Source organism: Carassius gibelio, chromosome A3, assembly GCF_023724105.1.
Source record: "Carassius gibelio isolate Cgi1373 ecotype wild population from Czech Republic chromosome A3, carGib1.2-hapl.c, whole genome shotgun sequence".
Lineage (NCBI taxonomy): Eukaryota > Metazoa > Chordata > Actinopteri > Cypriniformes > Cyprinidae > Carassius > Carassius gibelio.
The window spans coordinates 32,849,092-32,856,885 of record NC_068373.1 but is presented as its reverse complement, the minus strand read 5'-3'; positions in this window follow the sequence as shown (position 1 = coordinate 32,856,885).

Sequence of the window (7,794 nt, the reverse complement as noted above, 5' to 3'; positions counted from 1 at the left end):
TTTGAGCATGTGGTAGTTTATTGAAGTTGTTTGTAAAGCCATTGCTGCCAGTCATTAGATTTTTAGCCTTGCATGTACCATGTTGATCTAAATGCCCACTAGGATCTAGGTGTATTTACACACGGTGCAAGGTACGACGGGGAAACAACGTCGTGTTATCAACGCTGATTAACTTTTCAAAATCAACACCTCATTCAGCTTTCATCCCAGGGCTGCAGCACGACCCTAATTCACCCATAATGCAGGTAAGACGGTGAAACAGCGTCGCGATTTCAACGGTGAATCCACGTCGTGATTTCAACGTTGATCCAATTTGCAAAATCGAAAGGTTTTTCAACGTTGATTCAACGTCGGGAGTTCAACATTGAATCAGCGTTGTGATTTCAACCGTACATCAACGTCACGATTTCAACGGTGAATCAACGTTGTGATTTCAACGTTGATCCAATTTGCAAAATCGAAAGGTTTTTCAACGTTGATTCAACCATGGTACCTGACGTTGTTTCAACGTTGAATCAACGTTGAAATGCCGGCTGGGAATAATCACAAACAGTCTCCGGAGTCTCGTTCTGAATCAACCGAGTCGCGAACATGCTCCGAAGTCCTGATATGAATCAACCGAGTTGCGAACAGGATTTATTCAGGATCTCAATCAACCGAGTCGCGAACAGGCTCCGAATTTCCGATATGAATCAATCGAGTCGCGAACATGCTCCGAATTTTCGATCTGAATCAACCTAGTCACGAACACGCTCCGAAGTGCCGATCTGAATCAACCGAGTCGCGAACATGCTCCGAAGTGCCGATCTGAATCAACCGAGTCGCGAACATGCTCCGAAGTGCCGATCTGAATCAACCTAGTCACGAACACGCTCCGAAGTGCCGATCTCAATCAACCGAGTCGCGAACAGGCTCCGAAGTGCCGATCTCAATCAACCGAGTCGCGAACAGGCTCCGAAGTGCCAATCTCAAAACTTCGACCAAGGAATGTAAAAATTAAATGCATTTTATTATAGTAAAACTAATTTAGAATGGTCTTCCTCTATATTATATTAACAGCCTAACTTTAAAAGATTAATGCACCATAAGATCACCTTTACACTATAAAAAAACACTATATTGCAGCCTATATTAATAACCTCTATGTAAAAAAACATAGAATACCGTTCTTACCAAATTCATTCAACACGTTATTAAATCATAATTAGTTTTTAAACCCTGACAGGAACTTTCAGATCTGATTCCAAAGTTACTGCGTTTATAAAACAACTCTATGAAAGACTCAGATCACGTATCTAAAAATAAATCGCTATAGTAAAAGAGAAATAATAAAAGGGGTGAAGTTTCCTACCGTTCTGCTGTGTTTGGTCCTCACGCGCGTCTGACGCTCCGCGGCGCGTCTCCGCCCCTCACACGTGCATTTACAGCGCTACATTAAACATCTGTGCTAATTATTATACATTTACTTCATTGTCAGCTTCAGGTACTTCATTTATTATTGTTCAATGAACTGTTTGAAACAAAAAAAAGGTTGTATTTCAGTGTCTCTGTAGGGGATTATAGATCAACAGCGCCACCTGCTGTCGACACGCGGTTATTGGTAGTGATGCTACAGTCAAAAATCAGTAATAATTCAAACTTATCAAAATAAAATATATAAAATAATGATTTCTATTTTAATATCCTTTAAAATATCATTTATTTCGGTAGCTGTATTTTCTGCATCATTCCTCCAGTCTTCAGTGTCACATGATCTCCAGAAATCAGTCTAATATGATGATTTATTATTAGAATTATTAATAGCTGTGATGCCAAATATTATTTTGGAAGCTGTGACACCTTTTTCAGAATTCTTCGATGAATACATTTTTAAAAAGAAAAGCATTTATTAAAATATAAATCTCTTCTAACAATATTAATCTTTGATTTCACTTCTTATCAATTTAATACATCCTAAAAGAGTTCTATTTTTTTAAAAGAAAGAATACATTTTACTGACCACAAACTTTTGAACTCCAGTGTTTATTGTTAGAAAATACTTCTATTTTTAATAAATGCTCTTCTTTTTATCTTTTAATTTATCAAAGAATCCTGATAGAAGTATCACAGTTCAGCAGCACAACTCTGATAATAAATCAGAATATTATAATAATTTCTGAAGATCATGTGACACTGAAGACTGGAGGAATGATGCTGAAAATCACAGAAATAAAATAGATTTTAATGTATATTAAAATAAAAAATGTAGTTTTACTTCATAATATTATTTCACTTTTTCCTGTATTTTTGATCAAATAAATGCAGTTTTGATGAGTAAACTCCTGTAAAAAACAACAACAAAATAAACAACAACAACAAAAAACATAATAAATCATTCTGATCCCAAACTCTGAACGGTGTGTGTGTGTGTGTGTGTGTGTAGCACAACAAAATAAACAACAACAAAAAAACATAATAAATCATTCTGATCCCAAACTCTGAATAGTGTGTGTGTGTGTGTGTAACAATAATAATAAAGATGTTAAATACTCACCTGAAGAGGAAACAATGTTGCATCATAATGAAAGAATGTGTGACGTACACTTTTCTGAAAACTGAGCCAAACATTTTTTCACTGATTTAGGGTAGAGTAAGAATATTTACTGTATTGCGCAAGTTAGTTCATACTTAGATATAATTTTATCATCATCATCTTTAAGAGTTCATGATAATTTCTGTTCAGTTGATTAATTTCTCAGTTGATTAATCCATCCACAATTCATAAAACACAACACATGCAACTTCCAAAAGTCATTGAAATCATTTAAAAATCAAATCGACAGGCTAAAAAAAAGTCTCAGCTCCAAATATTCATTATAATGAACTGTTTGACAAACACTTCCTGCATCGATGTCCAGATCTGAATTAAAAAAAAATCACAAACAGTCTCCGGAGTCTCGATCTGAGTCAACCGAGTCACGAACACGCTCCGAAGTGCCGATCTGAATCAACCGAGTCGCGAACATGCTCCGAAGTGCCGATCTGAAACAACCGAGTCGCGAACACGCTCCGAAGTGCCGATCTGAATCAACCGAGTCGCGAACACGCTCCGAAGTGCCGATCTGAATCAACCGAGTCGCGAACACGCTCCGAAGTGCCGATCTGAATCAACCGAGTCGCGAACACGCTCCGAAGTGCCGATCTGAATCAACCGAGTCGCGAACATGCTCCGAAGTGCCGATCTGAAACAACCGAGTCGCGAACACGCTCCGAAGTGCCGATCTGAATCAACCGAGTCGCGAACACGCTCCGAAGTGCCGATCTGAATCAACCGAGTCGCGAACACGCTCCGAAGTGCCGATCTGAATCAACCGAGTCGCGAACAGGCTCCGAAGTGCCGATCTCAATCAACCAAGTCGCGAACACGCTCCGAAGTGCCGATCTGAATCAACCGAGTAGCGAACAGGCTCTGGAGTGCCGATCTGAATCAAAACAATCAACAATACATCCTAAAAGGGTTCTATTTTTTTTTAAAGAAAGAATACATTTTACTGACCACAAACTTTTGAACTCTAGTGTTTATTGTTAGAAAATACTTCTATTTTTAATAAATGCTCTTCTTTTTATCTTTTCATTTATCAAAGAATCCTGAAAGAAGTATCACAGTTTCAGCAGCACAACTCTGATAATAAATCATAATATTATAATGATTTCTGAAGATCATGTGACACTGAAGACTGGAGGAAGGATGCAGAAAATCACAGAAATAAAATACATTTTAATGTATATTAAAATAAAATGTTTTGTTTTACTTCATAATAATATTTCACTTTTTCCTGTATTTTTGATTAAATAAATGCAGTTTTGATGAGTAAACTCCTGTAAAAAAACAACAACAACATAAAAAACAAAAAAAAACCAAACATAATAAATCATTCTGATCCCAAACTCTGAACGGTGTGTGTGTGTGTGTGTAACAATAATAATAAAGATGTTAAATACTCACCTGAAGAGGAAACAATGTTGCATCATAATGAAAGGATGTGTGACGTACACTTTTCTGAAAACTGAGCCAAACATTTTTTCACTGATTTAGGGTAGAGTAAGAATATTTACTGTATTGCGCAAGTTAGTTCATACTTAGATATAATTTTATCATCATCATCTTTAAGAGTTCATGATAATTTCTGTTCAGTTGATTAATTTCTCAGTTGATTAATCCATCCACAATTCATAAAACACAACACATGCAACTTCCAAAAGTCATTGAAATCATTTAAAAATCAAATCGACAGGCTAAAAAAAAGTCTCAGCTCCAAATATTCATTATAATGAACTGTTTGACAAACACTTCCTGCATCGATGTCCAGATCTGAATTAAAAAAAAAATCACAAACAGTCTCCGGAGTCTCGATCTGAGTCAACCGAGTCACGAACACGCTCCGAAGTGCCGATCTGAGTCAACCGAGTCGCGAACATGCTCCGAAGTGCCGATCTGAATCAACCGAGTCGCGAACATGCTCCGAAGTGCCGATCTGAAACAACCGAGTCGCGAACACGCTCCGAAGTGCCGATCTGAATCAACCGAGTCGCGAACACGCTCCGAAGTGCCGATCTGAATCAACCGAGTCGCGAACATGCTCCGAAGTGCCGATCTGAAACAACCGAGTCGCGAACACGCTCCGAAGTGCCGATCTGAATCAACCGAGTCGCGAACACGCTCCGAAGTGCCGATCTGAATCAACCGAGTCGCGAACACGCTCCGAAGTGCCGATCTGAATCAACCGAGTCGCGAACAGGCTCCGAAATGCCGATCAGAATCAACCGAGTCGCGTACATGCTCCGAAGTGTCGATCTGAATCAACCGAGTCGCAATCTGGCTCCGAAGTGCCGATCTGAATCAACCGAGTCGCGAACAGGCTCCGAAGTGCCGATCTCAATCAACCGAGTCGCGAACAGACTCCGAAGTGCCGATCTGAATCAACCGAGTCGCGAACAGGCTCCGAAGTGCCGATCTGAATCAAAACAATCAACAATACATCCTAAAAGAGTTCTATTTTTTTTAAAAGGAAAAAATACATTTAACTGACCACAAACTTTTGAACTCTAGTGTTTATTTAAAAAAAAATTATGCTCTTCTTTTTATCTTTTCATTTATCAAAGAATCCTGAAAGAAGTATCACAGTTTCAGCAGCACAACTCTGATAATAAACCAGTAATGGAGTAATGATGCTGAAAATCACAGAAATAAAATAGATTTTAATGTATATTAAAATAGAAAAATATTTTTTTACTTCATAATAATATATTTTTAAAAAATTCCTGTGTTTTTGACGAACAGGCTCCGAAGTGCCGATCTGAGTCAACCGAGTCGCGAACATTCTCCGAAGTCCCGAACTGAATCAACCGAGTCGCAAACACGCTCCGAAGTGCCGATCTGAATCAACCGAGTCGCAAACACGCTCCGAAGTGCCCATCTGAATCAAAACAATCAACAATACATCCTAAAAGGGTTCTTTTTTTTTTTTTTTTAAAGAAAGAATACATTTTAGTGTTTATTGTTAGAAAATACTTCTATTTTTAATAAATGCTCTTCTTTTTATCTTTTCATTTATCAAAGAATCCTGAAAGAAGTATCACAGTTTCAGCAGCACAACTCTGATAATAAATCATAATATTATAATGATTTCTGAAGATCATGTGACACTGAAGACTGGAGGAAGGATGCAGAAAATCACAGAAATAAAATAGATTTTAATGTATATTAAAATAAAATGTTTTGTTTTACTTCATAATAATATTTCACTTTTTCCTGTATTTTTGATTAAATAAATGCAGTTTTGATGAGTAAACTCCTGTAAAAAAACAACAACAACATAAAAAACAAAAAAAAACCAAACATAATAAATCATTCTGATCCCAAACTCTGAACGGTGTGTGTGTGTGTGTGTAACAATAATAATAAAGATGTTAAATACTCACCTGAAGAGGAAACAATGTTGCATCATAATGAAAGGATGTGTGACGTACACTTTTCTGAAAACTGAGCCAAACATTTTTTCACTGATTTAGGGTAGAGTAAGAATATTTACTGTATTGCGCAAGTTAGTTCATACTTAGATATAATTTTATCATCATCATCTTTAAGAGTTCATGATAATTTCTGTTCAGTTGATTAATTTCTCAGTTGATTAATCCATCCACAATTCATAAAACACAACACATGCAACTTCCAAAAGTCATTGAAATCATTTAAAAATCAAATCGACAGGCTAAAAAAAAGTCTCAGCTCCAAATATTCATTATAATGAACTGTTTGACAAACACTTCCTGCATCGATGTCCAGATCTGAATTAAAAAAAAAAAAAAATCACAAACAGTCTCCGGAGTCTCGATCTGAGTCAACCGAGTCACGAACAGGCTCCGAAGTGCCGATCTGAGTCAACCGAGTCACGAACATGCTCCGAAGTGCCGAACTGAATCAACCGAGTCGCGAACAGGCTCCGAGGTGTCGATCTGAATCAACCGAGTCGCGAACAGGCTCCGAAGTGCCGATCTGAATCAAAACAATCAACAATACATCCTAAAAGAGTTCTATTTTTTTTAAAAATAGAAAGAATACATTTAACTGACCACAAACTTTTGAACTCTAGTGTTTATTGTTAGAAAATACTTCTATTTTAAATAAATGCTCTTCTTTTTATCTTTTCATTTACCAAAGAATCCTGAAAGAAGTATCAGTTTCAGCAGCACAACTCTAATAATAAATCAGTAATGGAGTAATGATGCTGAAAAATCACAGAAATAAAATAGATTTCAATGTATATTAAAATAGAAAATATTTTTTTACTTCATAATAATATATTTTTAAAAAATTCCTGTGTTTTTGAGGAACAGGCTCCGAAGTGCCGATCTGAATCAACCGAGTTGCGAACAGGCTCCGAAGTTGCCGATCTGCCGATTTTTACTTCATAATAATATATTTTTATAAAATTCCTGTGTTTTTGAGGAACAGGCTCCGAAGTGCCGATCTCAATCAACCAAGTCGCGAACAGGCTCTGAAGTGCCGATCTGAATCAAAACAATCAACAATACATCCTAAAAGGGTTCTATTTTTTTTTTTAAAGAAAGAATACATTTTACTGACCACAAACTTTTGAACTCTAGTTTTTATTGTTAGAAAATACTTCTATTTTTAATAAATGCTCTTCTTTTTATCTTTTCATTTATCAAAGAATCCTGAAAGAAGTATCACAGTTCAGCAGCACAACTCTGATAATAAATCATAATATTATAATTATTTCTGAAGATCATGTGACACTGAAGACTGGAGGAATGATGCAGAAAATAACAGAAATAAAATAGATTTTAATGTATATTAAAATAAAATGTTTTGTTTTACTTCATAATAATATTCCACTTTTTTCCTGTATTTTTGATCAAATAAATGCAGTTTTGATGAGTAAACTCCTGTAAAAAAACAAACAAAATAAACAACAACAAAAAACATAATAAATCATTCTGAACCCAAACTCTGAACGGTGTGTGTGTGTGTGTGTGGTTGTGTGTGTAGCACTTACACACTAATCCCCACAATAATAAAGATGTTAAATACTCACCTGAAGAGGAAACAATGTTGCATCATAATGAAAGGATGTGTGACGTACACTTTTCTGTAAACTGAACCAAACATTTCTTCACTGAGTAAGAATATTTATTGTATTGCGCAAGTTAGTTCATACTTAGATATAATTTTATATGCAATATTACCTTTTCTTTTCATTATCATCTTTAAGAGTTCATGATAATTTCTGT